The sequence below is a fragment of the Manis javanica genome, chromosome 12, assembly GCF_040802235.1.
Source record: "Manis javanica isolate MJ-LG chromosome 12, MJ_LKY, whole genome shotgun sequence".
NCBI lineage: Eukaryota > Metazoa > Chordata > Mammalia > Pholidota > Manidae > Manis > Manis javanica.
Window position 1 is genome coordinate 75,809,679 of NC_133167.1, and position 22,769 is coordinate 75,832,447.

General features: G+C 41.1%; 1 long non-coding RNA gene across 1 annotated transcript; it reads left to right on the forward strand.

The window, feature by feature from the left end:
• The first annotated feature begins 1,609 nt into the window (after positions 1–1,609).
• On the forward strand, positions 1,610–14,786 carry LOC140844779 (uncharacterized). The gene is made up of 5 exons (XR_012123274.1): positions 1,610–1,886; positions 2,821–2,918; positions 11,125–11,281; positions 13,628–13,741; positions 14,157–14,786. It is a non-coding gene; the product is annotated as an uncharacterized lncRNA (long non-coding RNA).
• Positions 14,787–22,769: the final 7,983 nt, after the last annotated feature.

Here is a 22,769-nt window from a genome sequence, read left to right on the forward strand (position 1 = left end):
CAACCATTTGATCAATAAGTATGAGAGATGCCCTCTCAAAAAAAAAAAATATAACATTCCTGTAAAAGCTGAGTGAGATGGCGCAAATGAATGTAGCAGCCTCTACTGTTATTCATGTGGAGCAACTGTGAGATCAACTCCCCACCTGCCTTTTGGGAATAAAGCCAACTCTGGGACCAAGCACAGCAGGTCATAACCCAACAGATGGAGCAGGACTTCCACCCTCTTATGGCACCGGACACAGACTTCATCTCCTGAAACTGTGTGGAACCGCAGCCATGTGTGAAGAACAGTATTAAAGGAGCAAAACAGAAATGGTCATCAAATGCCTTCTAGGCAGTCTTCCAGGGGCCTGCCTGGTAGAGACATAGAGCAAACTGAACACTTTCCTTTTTTTTTTGGTTTCATTAAAGTACCTGCCTCTTCTATTATACTATGAGTAGCTCAATCGAATAATATGTGCTAAGCAAACTGGGTGTATGATGTCACATGTAGATGAGGTTTGCTTTCCTGTGTTAACTACTACTTGGGAGGAAATTAAGTGGCTTGAGCACAGGAGAATACAAATAACATGTGCAGTGAAGTAAATCTAAAATAGACACATACGCACCCACAACAGAAAAACTAAGTCCAAGTGACTGTATTTCACTCTCAAGCCAGAACGCCCAGTTATTCTTTTTTTCCTGCTCAGACATTGATTCTCAGAATGGCCTACAGCATGTAGTAACCTTTCTACTTTGTATCCTTATTCAGGAAATTAGAATCATATATTTTATTACCTTCAGTACATCACTAGAGAGGGGAGATAAATTTATTCACACATATTAAATATATTTTGTGAAAGTCCTTTTGAAATTCTCCCTGAGAACCAGTCTTCTCATCTTTGATAATCAGTTGTTGTTTTTCAAATGGTTGTAACATATTTTTTTTAATTTCTTTTATTTTTTCCATTGGTAAACTTCTGTAGAAAGATTTTCAATGCAGCTTGATGAAATCAGTGCTAATTTCTGCAAACAACAACAACAAAAAAATATTAGTATTGTCTAATACTAATAGTATCATTATATAATACCATGTTATCAGTATCATAGACTTAAGGACTTTAGAGAGAAAGTGTGTGTGTGTTTCCCTTTCTCTTTTGTTAAGTATATGGATCTTTTAGATATCAGGAACTAAAATAAAATACTTCTCATGAAGTTCCTGTTGAGCGCCAGAAAACTTTTCAGCAAGCAAGTTGATGGTTGCATGTACCAGCTGGCATGGCATTTTAAGGAAAACACATTGTGGGCAAGTTCGATGACTATCAGGAAGTCACTAAATGAGAATGAATTGTAATAGGCTGGTGACTGGCAAACACAAGTTTTAGAGGAGTTTGGATTTCCCCTAGGAAATCAGCAGTTTAGCAGAAAGTGGTCTGTATTCCCTTCTTGCTATAATAGCCATAGTCTAAATCTTTCAAATCCTCTTCATTGCCTGTGAAACTGGATTACACTGGCCCTGCCTTTGTAAGAAACTTGTTGCAACTATATATTTTAGACTGTAAAGCCATGGGACTTCAGTGTTCATCTAATACTCTTCTTTTCCTAAATAGGAAACAGACTCAAGTGAAGAAAGGATTTGTCCCAAGTCAAAAAATGAGTTGAGATATAACAAACAGTAGGCTTTTGGAATTGGAAGATACTCTTCAGTTACATATTTAAATCTTTTGTTAAATCAGGAATCTTCTGCAACATGTCTGGCAATCATTTCGAGATCTTTCCTTGCAAGAAATTGACCGCTTTTCAGAGCAGAGCATCCTGTTTTTGGACCACCCTAATTGTTTAGGCAGTCGTCCCTGGCAATGAACCCTGGGTTCCTGTGGCTCATATACCTTGACTCTATAACAGGTGAGTCCCCCGGGAAGCAGACTCTAAGATAGAAATGAGCACACAGAAAGTTTATTAGGGAATGCTGTGGGGCTAAACACTCGTAAAGGAAGCGAGAGAAACAGGATTTGTCAGAGAGATGTCACCTGCCATGCAGTTTCAAGAGTACCTCAACTGATGTGGCAAGGGATTTAGGAGATGGGTCACTTTTAAGCTGTCTGGAGTTGGACTGAGAGGCCAGGCCTCTAAGGCTTATGTCTCTCAAATACTGCATGCAGGCAGCCCTGGGAAGGGACATGACCTTGGGGAAGCAGTTTCTCCCCCTGAGGCAATCCCACATGGGACTGACATCTGAGGACTTTTTGGAGGTGACGCTACCAGTCTCTAAAGAATAGAATTTCTTTATTTCTAAAAGGAGGTCTGGGTGGTACATCACACGCACAAACGATAGCATTTTAGTTATTATCCTGTAAATGTCTACTAAAAATCCCTGCTGCCTTTGATTGGGATTCTGTGTATCTGTAGATCAGTATAGGGAGAATGGATATATCAACAATCTTGAATCCTCTAGTCCGTTAACATGTTACATATACCTCTATTTAGGACTCCTTTAATTTCAGGTAGCAATGTTTTGTAGCTTCAGTGTAGAAGCCTTAAGTACATTCCACATTCTTGTCTTAAGTACTTGACCTGTTTTGATGCTGTTTTAAGTGCTATATTTAAATTTTCATTTAAAATTATCTATTGCTAGGATATAGAAATACAATTACTGATTTTTGTATATTGGTCTTATAGTCTGACATTTTGCTAAACTCTCTTCCTTGTCATAGAGGATTTTTCAGTAAACTCCTTAGATTTTCTATGTTTACAATCATATTGTCTATGAATAAGGATACTATTACTTTTTAATTTCTAATTCACATGCCTTTTGTTCCCTTGTGTTGCCACATTGCAGTGGCTCAGAGCTGCAGTACCGTGGGGGAAGGAAGTGCTGAGGGCGGACGTGTTTCCTTCCATCCCAGGCTGGTTGAACAGTATTCAGTCTTTCGTTAGGTAAGATGCAAGTAAATTATAGCAGGCAGATTAAAGTTCTAGAATAGCAACATGGTAAATAAGCATTGGGTCGGTTGTTTAGTTGAAGACCTGTGCTAATTGCATCAATACCAGATACAACAGTAGTCGGAACAAGTTGTAAATAATTATCTACGTCCTAGCTTTGAAAAGGAGAATGTTTCACATCCTTATGGAGACTTTTTTCCAAAGTGATGATGGAATAAGTGATTCCTCAGTGCACAGAAGCAGCAAAACGTCCCACAAAACTAATTGTATAGAGGAAAGTTAAGTAGCTCTATCAGATATTCATCACTCATGATCACTGCTGTGCATGCTGAGAGGTTCATGCTTTGACTAGTCTTCAAACACACTTGTCTGTGATAAATCTTTTCGCCTGGCTCCCTTTGGAGGGGATATTGACATGTTAACATTAAGTTCATGAACACATCTCATATTTATGTAATATCCAGAAGCCAGCCACTGCTGCGAAAAGAGAGTGTGAGCATGCTCACGGACTGATTTCCTCCACCCCCTCCTCCCAGCCACCCCGTGCTCAGGTAGGAAGTCAACTTCCTCTTAAAAGCTCCCCCAGTTAACCCTGGAATTTTTGAGGATGGTTTTTCAGTTGTGCCCAGGAATAAAGCTGCTCACATTGCAGGCATACCTCACTTTTATTGCGCTTCGGTTTCTCGTGCTTTGCAGACATTGTGTTTTTTACACATTGAAGGTTTGTTGCAACCCTTCCTCGAGCAAGTCTACCAATGCCGTTTTTCCATTTTGCTCACTTTGTGTCTCTGTGTCACATTTTAGTAATTCTCATAATATTTCAAACTTTTCCATTATCTTTGTATTTAGTCTGGTGATCTGTGAGAAGCGATCTTTGGTGTAACTATTCTAATTGTTTTGGGGAGCACAAACCATACCCCTGTACGGCAAGCAAAGTTCATCAAGGTTGTGTGTGTTCTGTCTGATCAATCATTCCCTCTCTCTCTCCCTCTCCTTGAGTCTCCCTTTCCCGGAGACACGATATTGAAATTAGGTCAGTTAAGGACCCTACAATGGCCTCTAAGTGTTCAAGTGAAAGGAGTTGCATTCCTTTCATTTTAAATCAAAAGCTAGAAATGATTAGGCTTGGTGAGGAAGGCATGTGGAAAGCCAGGACAGGCCAGAAGTGCAGCCTCTTGGACCAAACATTCCCTTTGTGAATGCAAAGGCAAGTTCTTGAAGGAAATTAAAAGTGCTTCTCCAGGGAGCAGACAAATGATAAGAAAGCAAAACAGCCTTGTAGCTGACATGGAGAAAGTTTTATTCTTCTGGATAGAAAATCAAACTAACTACAATATTTCCTTAAACTGAAACCTAATCCAGAACAAGTCCCTTAATCTCTTTAATTTTATGAAGGCTGAGAGAGGCGAGGAAGCTGCACAAGAAGAGTCAGAAGCTAGCAGAGGTTGGGTCATGAGGTTTGAGGAAAGAGGCCGTCTCCATAACGTAAAGTGCAGGTAAAGCAAGTGGTGATGGAGAAGCTGCAGCAAGTTATCCAGAAGATCCACCTCAGATCATGGATGGAAGTGGCTCCAATAAGCAACAGATTTTCGGTGTAGAAGAAACAGCCTTCTAATGGAAGACAATGCCATCTAAGGCTTCTGTAGCTAGAGAGGAAAAGTCAGTGCCTGGCTTCAAAGGACAGGCTGCCTGTCTTGTTAGGGGCTGATGCAGCTGGTGACTTTAAGTTGAAGCCAATGCTCATTGACTATTCTGAAAACCCTAGGGCCCTTAAGAATTATGCTAAATCTATTCTGTGCTCTTATCAGTGGAACAACAAAGCCTGGATGACAGCTTATTTGTTTATAATGTGGTTTACGGAATATTTTAAGCTCACTTTTGAGACCTACTGCTGAGATAAAAGGATTGCTTTAAAAATATGACTGTTCTTTGACGACGCATCTGGTCACCCAAGAGCTCTCGTGAAGATGTACAACGAGATTAATGTTGTTTTCATGCCTGCTAACACAGCATCCATTATGCAGCCCGTGCATTAAGGAGTCATTTTGACTTTCAAGTCTTATCATTTCAGAAATACATTTTGTAGGCTATAATTGCCATAGGCAGTGATTCCTCTGGTAGATCTGGGCAAAATCAATTGAAAATCTTCTGGAAAGGTTTCACATTCTGGATGCCATTCAGAACATTCACGATTCATGGAAAGAGGTCAAAATATCCACATGAACAGAGTTTGGAAGAAGTGGATTTCAGCCGTCGTGGATGACTCTGAGGGGTTCAAGACTTCAGTGGAAGAAGTCACTGCGGACATGGTGAGAACAGCAAGAGAACTACAACTAGAAGGGGAGCCTGAGGCTGTGATTGAATTGCTGCATCTCAGGATAAAACTTGACCTAAGAAAGTAGTTTTTGAAATGCAATCTGGTCTCAGTGAAGATGTTGTGAGTCATTGAAATGACAGCAAAGGATTTAGAATTATTGTATGAACTTAGCTGATAAAGCAGTGGCAGGGTTTGAGAGGACTGTCTCCAGTTCTGGAAGAAGTTCTACTGTGGATAAAGGCTATCAAACAGCCCCCACATGCTGCAGAGAAATCAGCTGTGAAAGGAAGAGTCGATCAGTGTGGCAAACTTCATTTTTGTCTCATTTTAAGACATTGCCACAGCACCCCCACTTCAGTAGCCACCACCTGGATCAGCCAGCAGCCCTCAACATCGAGGTGAGTCCCTCCACCAGCAAAAAGTTAACAAGTTGCTGAAGGCTCTAGTGATGGTGAGCAGTTTCTAACGATAAAGTATTTTTAATTATGTACATTGATTTTTTTAGACATAATGCTATGGCACACTTAATGGAGTATCATGTAACATAACTTATATGTACTGGGAAACTAAAAAATTCACTTGACTCACTTTATTGTGATATTTACTGTATTGTGGGGTCTTGGAACTGAACCTGCAATATCTGCCAGGTATGCCTGTATCTAGTCCTGCCTTCTCATTTGGATCTCACTTGCTTTTGCTAGCAGTACCCTCCCTGAAAATGTCAGTGTTTCTGCTGTGGATGCACTGCACAGTGTCCCTGAAACACAGTTCTTCCGGTGCCGCACCCCATGACGGGCTTTGTTGTTTAGGCCTTGTGGCATCAGTAGTTGGGGTCAGGGTCTGACTTGGCCTTCGTGAAGTCAGGCTCTTCAGCATGTCACCATCATCCTTCCCTCCACACAGGCCACACAAAGAGGAGAGTGGGAAGTTCCTTACTCTCCTCTGTCAGCTATGCTATTTCTCTGATCTTCTCCAACCAGTCATACCACAAACAAGCAGACAAAAGAAACAAACATGTTCTTACTTTTGTCAAAACATTAAAACATCTATGCATGTGATTCTACCCAAACAGATACCTGCAAGCGTCTCCTGTAAACCTGTGACAGAGAAACAAATCTGGCCATGGTTGGAAACCTGGCTACACAGCAATGCCTTGATTGACAAGAGTCATCCAGTTTAGTGTTTCCATTGCAAAAACAATCCAACAGTCACTTACTAAAGCCTCATGGTGTTCTGTGGAAGACATTGACATGAATATGGATTCAAAGCAAAAACACAATCTTTTCAATGCCATATATTTAGAACAACTTCTACTCCACATGGCCTTTCTGTTCTGTCTTTTTTTCCCCCAAAATGAACTAAAATCCAGCCCATTATTTTCCAGGCACAAAATTTGTTCACTGTGTTTAAACACATAAGTATTTGATACCTGGCAAATAACAGTGGACGTTTGACTGTAAATGGAGGAGAGCTTATTGTGACATTATATGCAGGTGATGATTGCTGAATCTGACTAATCATGCACTGAGATTCCCAGATAGTCAAAAATCACACCCTCTTTAAAAACCCAAAGCTGTACATTCAAAGGTCTGTACAACACTGAAGGTAGTGCTGGGTGTTCTTACATGTGGTCATTAACTTAATCACCAACACGGAGAATGGGATTGAGAGGATGATTGAGAACATAAGCATCTTGTAAATATCAAACAGGATCATTCCCTGCATTGTTTCTGAATTCTTTGCTCTCAAGTTTAGTCAGATATTTTCCTGTGCCTCATTTTCACTAAACTGGGAAAACGAAAACTGAAACAAAGATACCACCTCATTATTTAATCATCATTTCTTAAATAAATACAGTAGTTATTACTCTTATGTATAATAACCAGGAGTATAATAATGCCTCCCTCCAAAGAGAAAGAGTTTCATTTATAAGACAATATTCTGAAATCCTCTGTTCATTTATCAAAGTGGGGGTTTTGATGAATTAATCAGTTAAAATTTTTTTAAAAATGGTCTTTTAGTTTGCTTCAACTCCCTGAAAATCTAATGAGCTGATCTGGCTCATAACATATATAAATACAACTACCTGCATTTCATTCTTCCATAAAATTGGAAGCAATACAGATACAAAAGGATTAATTCACTATTTTTTTGCTGCCTCAATTAGAGGTTTTGAGCCTATTCAAGCTGCCACTGCATGAGTCATATCAGGAAATATGAGAAATCAACATCCTGAAATAACTTGAATTGGGGTTTGTGTAATGGTAGGATGGGGTGGCATCCCACAAAAATGAAAGCCGTTTATTAACTCTGAAGAAAATAAAACCATCGTGGGGTGGGAAGTCCTTCACGGAGCCTGAGAAGGATAAACTCCCCACTTTGGGGATAGGTGTTCCCCGTGCTAAGAAAAGCTGGCTCTGCCCGGATCAGATAGCAGTGACTTGCTCATTTCCTGTGTTTGCCGTCACTAACATTTCAGTCCCGATTTCATATCTGCTGATTGGTTTCATATCCTCCTCCCTTCCTGTTAAAATTGGAGCCATTTTTCAAGGTCTAGCCTAGGTCTTCCTCTGAAGCATTTTCTAATCCTCCCAAACTTGATTGAATCTGTTCTTCCTTTTACTTTCCTAACAGCATTTCTAATCTGTACTAGTCATTTGACCCCTAATCATATGCCTACTTTATATAGCTTATTGCATTTTCAAATCTCTTGGTTTGATACCTTAGCTAGATTTAAAAGTCTTGAGGGCAAGGCTCTTTGTTTTATGCTTCAATGGCCCATTGGCTTGTAAGGGGGGGGCGACTATTACATGGTGATGATCTGGAACCACAGGCCGTAATCCTTTCGCTCCAAGAGGCCTGGTTTTCGTGGAAGATAAATGCATCCATGTGGTCTGTTCTGCTTCATGGTATCATAGGTGTGGCCCCGGAGTGAGAGAAACCTAAATTCAAACCCTGGACCCACCACTTATTAAATGTGAATATAGGCAAGTTTCTTAATTTCTTTTTAGCATCAATTTGCTCATTTGGAAATGAAAGGGATAACAAAACAGTTGGGAGAATGAAATCAGATAATGTCTATGAAGCACTTAGCATGGTTTCTGGCATCTAATTAGCACTACATCATGATACTCTTGTTACTGTAAGTGGTTCCGAGGCATGGGGCGGCTCTGTGGCCAGTGAGGACGGAGGGCTGCATGGGCAAGGGGGCGTCATGGAGCTCCTCAGCTAGTTGGACTCACGGGCTCAGCTGTGGTGGGATGAGCTCCCAGCTGGTGTCGGTGGGAGGTGGGCAGCGTGTAAATGAGACCCGCACAGAAAGGAGTTGCTCACAGTGACAAGACTAGAAGTTGGGCATCTGACCAGTACTAGCTTTGGGTGGTCTTTTTGGTTTGGTGAGGACACTGGACAGCATCTGGAATTTCTGAAAACAAGACCTGTTTTTCTGAAAAGTAGGTTAGGGAGAGGGTAGGCAAGGATTCAGGTGCCTAGGCAAGCAGATGAGGGTTTAAGGTTCTGTTTAAGGTTAATGGTTTTCTTCCAGCAGCTGCCCCAGGTCCTTCAGCGTCTTCTCCTTCCTGCTGGTCGAGTCATCCATGTTCCTTGTGGCCATATTCTCTTCTCCATTCTCTCACCAGCCTAGTGCAAAGGACTTCCTTTCCCACACATCCACCAAATCCCTCTCACCAAGATCACTAATGACCTTCTCTGACCCCGTGGACTCGTCATCCCCCTGCAGACGTCAATCACCTACACTCTTTCCTAAATTTTACTCCACTTTGGCTGCTGTCAGGCCGGTCGTCCTCCGCTGGTATCCCTTTTCTCTTTCTGACTCCTCCCACTCCCACTCTTTCTTTTTTCAGGTTCCCCTTTCATCCTTGAAATGTTGTTATCCCTCCACATTCTGCCGTAGCCTCTCTCTTCGGACTCTGCCCGCTCTCCTTGCTCTTGCCCGCCTCTCAAGTACCCAGGCTCCCGAGCCACCCTCGTGCGGAAGGTTCTTAAGCTCTGGTGTCCTTAAGCTCTGGTGTCCGTCACGCTCTTTCTCCTGAGCTCTGACCCTAACTCCGCTTAGCCACCGACACCTCAGACCGTGTTCAAAAGAGGACTTTCCGCTTCCCCTCAAACTTGTTCTTTCTCCCCTGTTCCTTCTCTCAGGGAAGGACATCACCACCCTCTCTGTTGTTATTCAGGTAAAACAAAAGCGTTCCTCCTTGACGTCGCATTTCCTATATCCAATTAATCACCAGATTCCAATTCAAACTTCCTGAACCCATGCTCTTCTTCTGAGTATATATATCTTGTTTTGTATCCCATCTGAAAACATATGCACAAAGAGTGCTTATTTAAAAACTGTCTTGTGTTTTACTTTTTACCCACCTGTTACCAGCTAAATCAGTTTTGCCACGTTCTTTTATGGATGGATTTGGAAAATGTGCCCACAAAAAAGCTTTAATGTGTTGAAACTGCATAATCAGAAATCCTGCTTTTCTCCATTGTAAGCCAAATACGTTGTTGGTTAACAATGGTAAACAAACTGGGCATCATTTGCGTTATGGAAACTAATGTGCATGCTGATTGTAATTTCAACATCAGAAGAGTTTATACCAGTACTATTGAGAGTGCTACTACTTGAAATAATACAATCAATTTTTATGTGTATTAAAATAGTAATTGTATTTAATTTAGAAAGTCAAACTTATAATACAAATGCTGTGTGGAGCCCTGTGTGATGGTCACCAGTCCTAAAGCAGTGGAGTCCTGGGGTGCAGTTACTGATCCCAGGACCCCAAACACCTCTGCCCACGTGTTATCAGCTGTCAAGGAAAGCAGGGTACAGTCAAGCACTGGGTGGAACAATGCTTCACTCACACAGAGAAGAGTCAGAGCAACGTCAGCCACAGTAGGGGGCTGTGTGGGCTCTGTACCTCTTGGTGAGGAAGTGCCCCAGACCCAAGGCCCTTTTTAACTAGGCTGATTGGGGGTCAGAAGATGGCACACAGGAGACGCTGGCCTTTCCCAGCGACAGCCAGCATCCCCTCAGCCCACCCTCCCAAACGCAGTTTTTCACCTCTGAGAGGCAGGCAGCCACTTCCAACTTGTTAGTCGTTTCTTCTAGTGGTGCCTCTACATATCCAAGTAAGATACTTATACTGTGAATTCTTGATTTTCAACTTTAGGTATTATTCGTTGAGTTCTTATGCTGATTTTGTTTTCTAATGTCATCTGTGCCCTCCTTCCTCCCTGCCCTCCTCCCTCCCCCACATTATCATTCTCTCCATCCTCCTAGTACATTTATGTCATCATTTCTATTTCAATTAATGTTTAGGATTTTTATTATCATGACTGTTGGTTATAGCAGAGCCCTGTACTGTGGTATATTACATTTCCTTTTTACCACAAGTATTTTTGTTTTTTCCTGGAGTTAAATGTTCTTATTTTAATGAGTTTTCATATGTTTCTTTTTACCTATGACTACATCAGCCACATGCTTTGCAGAAGAACTATAAAAGTCTTCTCCACATGGTCAGGTTCATATAAAATGCCTCCTAGAACCCTGCATCCAGCTGCACTAATCTTAACTGGTTACAGTCTAAGCCTGCTGCACACCCGTTGTCCTGGACACCTCCCTTCATTGTTCCTGGGAATTCTGTCCTTCTCCTTGTTTCTTTTAGGATTACTGAATTTCTTGATTACTCTTTCTTAGATTACGTGGCGTTTTGGTGAAGCATTTTGCCCAATAGCTCCCTGAGAAAGGAGTCAAAAGAAATTATATTTTGGGGGAAACTGAATGTCTGAAATTACGTATTGTCACATTTGATTAACAGTTTTGCACGATACTGAATTTTGAATTGAAAATCATTTTCTCTCTGAAATTCACAGGTACTTGTCCACGGTCTTCTGTTTCCAGTGGTGCTGCTGAGAAGTCTCATCATTCTTGGATCCTAATTTTCATATGTGATTCTTCTTTTTCTCTGAAGCTCCTGGGATCTGCTCTTTCTCTGTGATACTCTGAGGTTTCGCAGTGATGCACTGTGGCGTGAGTCCTTCACATTTATTTTTGTGGGCCCTAAGTGGGTCATTTAAATCTGGGAATGTACATCCTCATTCTGAAAAACACTCTTGTATTATGTCTTCCATATTTTTTCTCCTTTTTTTTTTTTTTTTTTTTACTACTCTTGGTCAGTGTATTCTATTTTCTGGGTAAATTCCTCAATTTTATTTTTCAACCTATTCAATCTTTATATTTGCCATTATATTTTTATTTTCAAAGGGCTTTTTCCTCATTCACTCATTCTCTCACCAACACTTACTGAGTTACTATGCTATGCCAGGGATTGTTTTAGGTGCTGGAATATGGCACAAATCCCTTCTCTTGAGGACTGTATTATCTAATGGCTGAAGGCAGATGGGGATTGTAAGTACCAAGAGAGGTAGGTAGCACTACATTCAAAAACAAAACAAACCTCAGGGCAGGCCTCACTGAGAATGTTACATTTGAAGAGAAATTTGAAGGAGATAGATATTTTTATTTTCTGAAAAAAATTTTTACTATAGCAATCTCTTCTAATTCATGGGTGTGAATTTTTTCCTCCTTGCTTTCAGGTTACTTACTGTAAACTTTTTGAAGTTTTCCTTTGACCTCTATATATACTCATCTCTCTTTCCTCAGATTTCCCTCTGCCCTGCCATTTTTTTTCTCTTTTAATTTTGTCCTTCATTTTAAAGCCTTACCACCATGTTTGATGATCCTTGCTGGTCTTTCTATTTATGAATGAAATTTGAAAAAGCAAACTGGAAGCACCACACGTGTCTGTGTGTGTCAGCTGTTGAGCCTCCCCGGGTGATTATGTGGACATTTAGCGATTCCTGGGTTCCTTTCCCTTGGAATGGCTGGTTGCTCCAAAAGCAGCTTGCTTGTGCTGTCTGAGACGTAGGTGCCTGACTGCCAACACCCCGGGGCCACGTCAGTATGTAGGTTATAGCTCGGTCACCCTGCGTGCAGTCGAGACTCTGCCCAACCTCAGCGTCCCTGTGTCCCTGAGCCCAGAGCCTCTTTGATTCTGTTTCTTCTGAGGTGAATCTCCTGTTTTCTGCCTGTGCACAGGAGGGACAGCTAGCTTGCCATGTGGGCTTGGGAAGAAGATAACACATGTGGGACTGATTGTTAACTTCCCCTGTCCTCTGTTGTCAGCCCACCCCACAGCCCTGTTCTGAGAAGTACTTGGTGGCCCCGCTTCCTGAACTGCCCCAGTCCTCTAAACCAAGACAGGCCTTGCTCCCCTTTAGCAGCCACCTCTGCCCCTCGAGCTGGTCGAAGGATGCAGCGTCCCTTCTCTGCTAAGTTAATCACCACTCATCCATCCAAACTTCATCTTCCAAAATCACGTCACTATCATTCATCTACTCTTATCTCAGGACCAATGTCATTTGTATTCATATGTTGATCCTTTACTTTTATTTTATTGGACTTTGTGTAGGGAGAAGAGATAAATCTGCCTGGTTGAACAAGTCTATAATAAATGATTCAATCCAAATTACTTGTGAATCTGCTTGAATATGTGAAATAAAGTTTTTCTCTTTTGGAATGATAAGAGTGTTTCATTCTCTATAAATCCTCCAAAGTAATTTAGAGACTAAGAAAATAGACATATTTCCTTAACGTATTTCACAAACCTTTTGCTTAGATGACAAAGTTACATATTAATAGTTTTCTTGGATAATCATTTAAATTCGTTCATTAGGTTTTATTTTTAAATTTAATTTGAATATTCTGAGTAATCTGGTTTCCTCTTGTTAGAAAGCCTTTTGAATTTTAAGATGTAGAAGTATTTTTAAGATATATCTCCTAGATCTAACATTTAAAAAAAAAAACCAAACATACTGTCTTAATAAATATTACCGAAATTAGTCAAATGCCAAAAATTTATAAGCATCTACTCTGAGCCTTAGCAACATGCTCGGTTCCTTGGACCATAAAATGTTGGACAGATCCCTGGATATGCGTCAACTTGGAATTTGATCCCAGTTTTACCACTGGCTATATGACCTTGGACAAAATAAAGAAGCTTCCTGATCTCAAGCTCTTAATCTGTAAAATAGGGCTTACACTAGTTGTCCTAACACTGTAAACTGAGTGATTCTTTGATAGTTATCAATATGTAGAAGTAGACTAGATAGAGATTTGAATGGCGGAGTCCTTATTCACAAAGACCTGGGAAACTCCAAAGGCAGCATGAATATCAGACAAAAAGAAGTAATTCTCTTAGGTTGTCTCCTGCTCTTTAATATCTCTTTTCTCCCAATTTCTCCTTTTTGATAATCTTACTAAAGTGAGGCTGGGTCATGTCATATTCTAGCTCAGAAATCTCTCCCCGGGCTGCAGGATGAAGACCAGCGCTCCTGTTCTTATTGTCTTCCACTCATGCCATGTGCACCAGCCACTGGAATAGGAAAGAGACCAAGATGGCATGACTGTCTTTTCATGTCCATCACTCACGTTAGTACTGAAACCTTATTCTCCTACTCTACTTTTATCTTCAGTGCCAGCAGTAATATCGCTTGGATTTCGAAGAAAACATTTTTTTCTGGTCCAAGAAGATGCCTTTTGGTGGGCCAGGGTATGGATATCAGTGGGAGGGAAGATTTTACTCATAAAGTGACTCTTAAATAGTTGAAATCTGAGGTTGTCTACAGCTAAACACTAAGTCTTTCCAAATCCTAAAAGGAAAAAGGTCAATAATAGATTTTGCTGAATTCAAAATGTTTCTCTCATATATTTTTATATCCTTTCCATGTTTGCTTGTCTATACCAGGATTAAAGTAAGGGATGATTCCTAACTTACTACAAAGTCACGTTTTCATTATGTTAAATTTGTCATTATTTCATGCTGTTCTCCTTGGGATTATTCTAGGAAGAAACGAGGACTAGAAACAAGGGAGATGTGGAAGGAAAAGCATCCTGGCAGAAAAATGAAGAAGGGTCTGAGCAGAGGAGAGAGGAAACAAAACCGAGAATTGTGGCCGTCCAAGAAGGACAGGGATGGACGCGAAAGGGGCTCCTCAACTGGAAAAGACGGGTTACCGCATGAGGAGATCTGGCTCCAGAGAACAATTTCTTTTAATATGCTTCCTTTTCCTCTTTCATTAACTCAGGAGTACTTGGCTTTTCACTGTTACTATAGAGACATAATATGAAATTGAAACTTCCTGGTACAAAACCAGAAATAGCTTATTTAAATGGCAGAAAGACTACAAAAACCACCTTCATTTTGTTCTTACTATAAGCCCTGATTCTCCATGATACTTCCTTGAGCACAGACTATGTATTAAGAAAAAACTTTGGTGATGATATGGCAGTTGTCCCATCAACCTTTGAAATTAAATGATCAATGGGTAGTATAAAAAAGGCCAGTACAGAGTAAATTTTGTAATATTTTAAGTCATATTGATGAGACACTTGATAGGAATACAATTTGCTTTTTATTCTGGCATCACTGTTTGTTTTGAGTAAGGCGAGAAAACAAATAACATAATTTGCATAATGAAACCATTGAGAGTAAATAGCCGTCTTTCTTCAGAGGTATCTGTGCCGTTTTGACTTACAGTTTAGATTTGTTCAAGTTTATTTACCTCCCTCCCCCAACTGAACAATGCTTCTGATTTATTCCTGCCATTTAGTGTCATATAAATTCAAGTGTTCCACTAGGAAGAGAAACAGTTCATCAAGTTGCAACTATATTAAGTGAAACATTCTCTCTGATACGTTTTTAATTTGTTTTATTCCCATTTTGCTATTGTAATTTTCCCACCTACCAGTGGAGATAAAGGGACTGTTTCATTCTTATTCCTGTGGCTTGCTGAGACCACATGCTCATTCTGTTAAGGAGAGTCCGCTGATCTGCAGGAGGAAAAAGGGAAATCCACTAGGCAGGGAGGCCCTGAGACGGGACTGACCATCCATGAGTCAGTCAACAGGCGCTCCTGACATCTGACTGCTATTTATTGTTGCTCTAGGAGCTGTGGGGATCTAGAAAACATGCACAAAACAGTGTTATTATCTGGGCTGATGAACCCACTGCTAATTCAGGCTACTCTGAGTATTTGATGTACATCCTTAATGTTCCTATCCTTTCCTTCCTCCACTGGCGGGAGGTTTAAATGTAGGGTCCATGGGCCATAAAAAGCCCTTGGATGGAATTCAGATGGTCCATAAAAATTCCATCTTTTTAATAATTAATCACTAACTGAAATTTAACAGTTCCTTCAATTATATATGTAACACAGTGGTATTTAAGAGTGTCTGTGACCTTATCAACAACAGAAATCACAGATATTTTCATAACACATTATAGCTGTTGGAGATCTCTGGAAATTCCATTTATGCTTTATCACTATTTTTTTTTTTGAGAGGGCATCTCTCATATTTATTGATCAAATGGTTGTTAACAACAATAAAATTCAGTATAGGGGGGTCAATGCTCAATGTACAATCATTAATCCATCTCAAGCCTAATTCTCATCAGTCTCCAATCTTCTGAAGCATAACGAACAAGTTCTTACATGGTGAACTAATTCTTACATAGTGAATAAATTCTTACATGGTGAACAGCACAAGGGCATTCATCACAGAAACTTTCGGTTTTGATCACGCATTATGAACTATAAACAATCAGATCAAATATGAATATTCGTTTGATTTTTATACTTGATTTATATGTTGATCCCACATTTCTCCCTTTATTATTATTATTATTTTTATTTTTAATAAAATGCTGAAGTGGTAGGTAGATGCAAGATAAAGGTAGAAAACATAGTTTAGTGCTGTAAGAGGGCAAATGTAGATGATTAAGTGTGTGCCTGTGGACTAAGTATTAATCCAAGCTAGACAAGGGCAGCAAAACATCCATGGATGCAGATTTCTCTCAAAGCAGGGGGGATGAGGTTCTGAGCCTCACCTCTGTTGATCCCCAATTTCTCACCTGATGGCCCCCCTGCGACTGTGCCTGTCTTAGGTTGTTCCTCCCTTGAGGAATCTTACCCGTCTCTGGCTAACCAGTCATCTTCCGGGCCATACAGGGAAATGTAAAGATGGTGAGAGAGATGCCATATTGTTTGAAAAGGTTAGCTTTTTACTTCTTTGCAGATTTATGCCCTGTGGCTTCTATGCCCAGCACTTGTCTCGAGGTATCTTTACCACCTGGAGGAATTATGATACTCGGTAAATTCTATATGAGGCACGAATTCTATTTAAGCGTTGTAATTAGGAAGGAAGAAGAAAAGCTATAGAGGTAGCATATGGAAGAAAACATGGGAGGATTGATTATTTCTTTGACATATCTTCTTGTAGAGTACCTTAAGTATGTATAGGTTTTAAACTACTAACTAATTTGCACACACATATTAACATAATAGGAATACGGTGACATAAACAAAGCAAATCTATAATTACCATCCATCTCCAGTGAAGCCAAGAAAACCATTTAGGCACCCTAGGCATTTGTGAAAATTTGTCTATGATATGATGGATATTGTCCAACTGTACTTGAACGGTCTGAGAAAAATCAGACAAATTAAGGTAGCCCATTTCTGGGATCTGTTCACATCCCATATGTTCTTTTAACCGTAGATAGTCTATAGTCATAAGATTTTGGAGTGCTACAACTTGCACCCCTCCCAACTCCTGGTTGAGTTCCAACAGTACAGATCCGGTCAAATTCGTTGTCTCACTGTATGCACATGCCAGCCTAGACATCTCCCTCCTCATTCCAATGGCAAGTCCAGGAAACGGTGGGGTGGACGCAGCCACAACCGCAGCATCACCCAGATCCCTGTGGAGGCTTTTTGATGTTTATCACTATTTTTAAATTAGAATAGTTATTAGACATGCAGCTAGTGTCTCTTAATGCATTACATAAGTACTATCCTTAAATTGCAGTTGTTTTGATAGTTTTATAATTGTATTTCAACTTGATTATTATCTTTTGAATCCTACATATTTTATTTTATTCATTGAAAACAGTAGTCTAAGATGGAATTCTTTGACTTCACTGGCTCATCAAAGAGGTCAGTGATGCAAAAAAGGGTAAGAATTCCTGTTGATGATAACCAGATTTGGTGATATCTTTATTCATTCACACACTTCCGACAGAAAAAGGAGGAGGAAAAACAGAAAGAAGTTAAATTTAGAGGTTTAATTTCAATGTTAAATTTGAAGCAGTTAAGTGCATAGAAGCTTCTGAGTTATCAGAGGCTTTACCTTTTTCCTTTACATATTCATTGTGCTGGTAATTGAGAGTAATCTGGTAACAGACCTTTACTACCTTGGCAAATCGTTCTGTCTGTATTGCTTGCCAACCTTTTCTCTAAACTGCCATGTTGTGACCTTGGGATATTACTTTACATCCCCGCCTTCCATTTCTTCTTTGCTGGATGGAGCTAATAATACCTAATTTGCTGTTGTATGTTTATGTGTGAGGGTTATTTTCCTGGCTTATTGTAAGGTCTTAAACAATATTGAATGAATTTAATCAAGAATATATCTGCAGGCAGTTTGAAAACTGTATTTGTATTATACAAATATGCAAATGCCATGAAATGCTGTTATGGATGATAGAGAGTGTTGGGTGGTTGACAGATTCTTAAAACTCTAAAAAGTGTTACATCATTGCTGGGTAAGGCTCATGCCTAACTAGTAGCAGAAAGTGGCACCCTGTGGTGATTCCTTACGGTGCTTGGCCACATTACAGCTCGTGATTTTTCAGGATATAATGTGCTGCTGTCAGTGTCCTGTTAGACATGGCTCTCTCATGGCGAAAAGCACAGGGCATTTCCCCAGGGAGGGGGGATGGCAGAGTGAGGGGGTTATGGTATCATCTGCTCTGCCCAGGATGGTACTCCCATGACCACAGTTTCTTGTCAGTAGTTAAAGGAATTGCTGTCATTTCCCTTCACTGTCACATGAGAGCATGTGAGCCTGGTAGGGTGAAGGAACACACTCGGTCCATTCATCATCTTTGTTCTTGCAGACATTATATTCTCCATAGGACTGAGAGACCCAATTTTTCAGTTAGCACCAAATGTAAACCTTTCTAACACCTGCATCCTGGGGCCACAATCCATGGAAGAAGTTGGGTGTGAATTTCAAAGAGATGGTTGGAACGCAACACCTCTCTGGTCTCTCAAATCGACATTGCAGCCAGTATATTTTAAACTGTAGGTTGATGGTGATTAACCCAGCATCCTCTGTGTGTAAGGCATTGTGTACTGGTTTTTATTAGTTGCTGCTCTCTCTGTCCCTTGGTGGCACTGCTGTCCCATTTTGTGCTGTTCTGAGAGCTTTGGAGACATTCCCAACCTTCTTCCCCTCACTGTGCAAGGTTGACAGGAGGGGAGCGGCAGTTCGAGACACAAGGCTTTGAGGCATACAGGTGCACATTTTCTCATCCTCAAGGAATTTCATAGCCAGCATTCCTATTTGTTTGCTGGCACATACTATGGCATGAATGTTACCTTCCCACCTTCATGTCTGTGTTCAGTGCTCTGACAACAGAGTAGGTGAACCCGTTGTGATGTGACGTGTCAATAAGCAAAGAAGGTAAACAATTCTGTATTAGTAAATTGACCTTCTGAGAGGAAAAGGAGAGGAAAATGCTTTCATCTTAAAACTAAGAACCAGGCATTGAGAACATTTGGCAGTTAACAAGGTTAGGAAAAAGAATACTCCAAATCATGGTATTTTGGTTTAAAGGAGTTGGGGTTTATTCTCTTACAGATTCAGTATGATTTAATGGGAGGATCTGAAAAACAACCCCAAAACTATCTTTGACATTCATTCATTGACTGACAAGGAATAAACACATTTCCAGAAGCAGACAAGCAACCAGGAGCATGTGGGAGACACTAATGTAGGAACCTACCAACTCTCACTTTCTCCCTCTGCCACGATGTCTCTGTTTCACATAGCTTGGAGTCCACCATACATGGCAATACGTATTTATTGTTAACATCCCTCATTTAAAAGTACATTACTGGTTTGGAGGGATGGCCTGAGAAGAGGAGATATACATGTATTGTACAGTGTGGAAGGTTGTCACTGTAGCTTTGATGCAGGTGAGCCGTATGCTCTTCCTTTCAGCGGCTCTGTGGCCTGGCAGTCAGGACATGAGTCAAGATCTCCTTTAGAGAGTAACTCCTTTCTGACATTAACTGTGTCTTGATGGAGAGCACAGCACATGAGTTATGAGTTCTGGCCTGGGAGCTGTGACAGATGACTCTGAAAATACAGCCTGGGAGAACTAACTGAGGGAACTCCTCTGGCAGAGTGAGCCCTGAACACACTCAGCTCATGTCTATTTGGGGCTCCTCTTCAGACGTCCAGAATGGCTCATTCCTAATTGCTCCTGTGCAATGTGTGGGCATGTCTTTTCTTCTTCATGCAAATGTGTGGGCCTGTTGGATGCTAGCAGGGAGGGATAGGAAAGGGAACAGGGGTCGTTTTAGGCAACCTCTACAAGAATGCTGAGAAAGGCATGCCGGCTGAATGGAATGGGGCAGGAAGGTGGTAGAGCATGCGCGTTAGGGAAGGAAAAGCATTTGGTGAGAACATGCATGTATTTCTGAGGAGCTCTAGTCATAAACTGAATTATGAATACTGAATAAGGAGAACAAGACAGAAAGTCTGTCTGATGCAACAGAGATCGCAAAGAAGCGGAACAGGGAGGAGAAACATGAAATGTTTGAAATCATTCATTACAAGAGTCGTGTGTCGGTGCTGAGTACCGTCATTTGTTCAAAGCCTCCTAGGGGCGGGAGAAAAAGGTACATGCCAGAAAAGGATTTTTAAAAAACGGTGAAATAGGTGAAGGGGGAAAAATTAGTGAGAATGTTTGATATCTTGATCTGGGTGATGGTTATATAACTGTATACACACACAAAAAAAATTTTTAAAGGTCAATAAGGAAGGAACAAAGAGGCGAGAAACAATGAACTAATAGGACTTAAAAAACATTTTTGGGGGGGCAAGGACCTGAGATTTTTTTCATACGGACTTAACATTTTTTTTTCTTGGTAACAAAATTAACAATAAAACAGAGATGTCCCTCTTAAATGCCATGTCACAGAAATAATGATTTTGGGATTTATATATTTAGATGTCAGGCTTTTAGAGCTCTAAAGGACATTAAAGATCATTTAGTCTACCTCATTTTAGAGATGGGACCAGAGACTCCGAGTGATATTCCCAAGGCCATAAAATCAATTAACCTCCACTCTGGAAGTCAACCTCTGCTTAGTGCAGGACTAAGGACCAGAGCCGTTCCCCGTGTGCCCCGCCAGTCTCGGCGGCCTGACCCTGCGCACCCTGAGCCTCCCTTGCCCTCCTCCATTTGCCATCAAGCTCAGGCAAGTGGATCACATCTTGTGTCCCCATTGTGTAGAAAAAAGAAGGCCTACCTTCTCCCAATGATCAGGGTTCATTACCATGGCCAAGATGCGGCTCTTTCTTTTATAAGCTTCTCTCTTGGCTCAAAGAGCCTAAAATGACTAAGATGTCAGCCAAAGCTTATACTACAACTAGAATCTTTTTGCTTCCATAGTGAAACCATTTTTCCTTTGGAAAACAGGGCCTCAAGTATAATGCAGGTCCCAGAGATGCAGGAATGGGAAGCATGAAGCATCCACACTGACCACTGGGAGTGGTGAGCGGCGGCTCCACTCTTGCTTCTGTATATCTGGTCCTGAGCCCATGTACTCGAACAGCAGAAACGTAGCACAACCTAAGTATCATTGAATTGGAGTGCGCAATATCTTTTTGAGGCTGGAACCCCACATTGACAGTATCACATTTAAGCTGCCCCTTCAGCTGTGCCTTCAACAGGCCACCCCATTACTCCGTGGGGCCTGCAGCTTTTTATTGGTGTGCTAGGTCATATGACAAATGGTCTCATGCTCAGGTCCAGGTGCCCGTTCTTGCACCTGCTGTCTTTGACATGGTCCCCTTGGTCTGACGCTGTGTCATGTAGGATGACACTGATAAATCGAATGCTTTAAGTGCTCAGACTGATGACTGGTGTGCTCCAGGCAGAAAACCCAAACCCAGAACATGTGTCCGTTCCTGTCAAATGCATTACAGCTTCTTCTCAGGTGAAAGGGCCCATATATTCAACAAGCAGCCAGGTGGCTGTTTGGCTCCTGCAGGGACGGTGCTTTTCTGGGCAGTTAACATTGGTTTCGGCTTCTAGCAGATTGAACGTTCAGTCAGATCACTAGCTTGATCAGCCTTGGTAAATGGAGATAAAGTGTTGAGCCCGTGCATAGCTTCTATCCCTGCCAATATAGCTATTTCTTTCCAGTGTCCATTGTGCTAGTGCCAGGGAGGTTGATTACAGAAATTGGCTGACATCAACGGGCTTGATTGCATTGTCTACCTGATTATTTCGTGTATCTTCCATGATGGATGCTCTTTTACAGGTATTAACATTTGACACAAAGATCTTCACACTTCATGTCCATCCAAATCCTGCTAAACCAGGGCTCCTTTTCCTGCCCTCCCAGCTTTTATTCTTCTTGACTACTGAGCTTCTAAGTCAAGCCATTTGCTACTGCTCAGCGGTCCCTGCACATTGGGATACTTCTCTTTTCAAACAAAGAACATGACCAAACGCATTGCCTTAAGCTCTGCTTATTGGAAGGATTTTCCTCTGTCACTCTTAAGAGCCTCATCTAAGTCAGGCTATAATATAACCTCCCTCTGTTTTCAGCTTTCATCCACACATAGGGCAAACCCATTTATAACCAAATGTGGATATTTTTCCAAGAAAAAGCCGAATCCAAACCCAGAACATGTGTCTGTTGTCTTCCTTTGCATCAACCCTGTGATGGATCCCCAGTATGGTGATGGGTATGATAGGCCAAATGCTACAACGGTAGATTACTTCAGGATTTAAGCTACCTGCTCATGTAGCTGTCTTGTGTCTCCTGGTCCTGTTAATGCTTGGTCTTGGGTCTGCTGTGTCCATCTCATGATGTGTGAGTCCTAGAACTATCTGACCTGATGACTTTGTAGTCTGACAGTACCCAGCTTATGAGAAGTTCAGGCCTCCTGGCTACTTGGTGTCCATGGTCAGGCACTGCATTTCACCCTGGACCCAATAAAATAACAGGATCTACTTCTTGAAAGATGTATAAATATCTGCTGTAGATGGCATGGCCTTACTCCAAAACCCTGAACATCTATCTGTGTTGTGACTCTTCATTTGGGCTTGCTATAAATACCATACGGCACCTTTCCCATTGCAGATAACCCTAATGCGATGCATACTGGTGGGTTATGTTACTCAAGTGACAGGGGTACTTGTACCAGTCTGCATTGTATACATTCTTTTCCTGCTTTGGTTTTTACTCAAAGCTGGAAATCTTTAATGCTGCCTGGCACACGATTTGGTGCAGTATTCCTGGCTATGGAAATTCCCAGACATGGAAACACCTTCTGTGTGTACTTCTTTCTTCCTTCTTTGTGGTAGGATGTT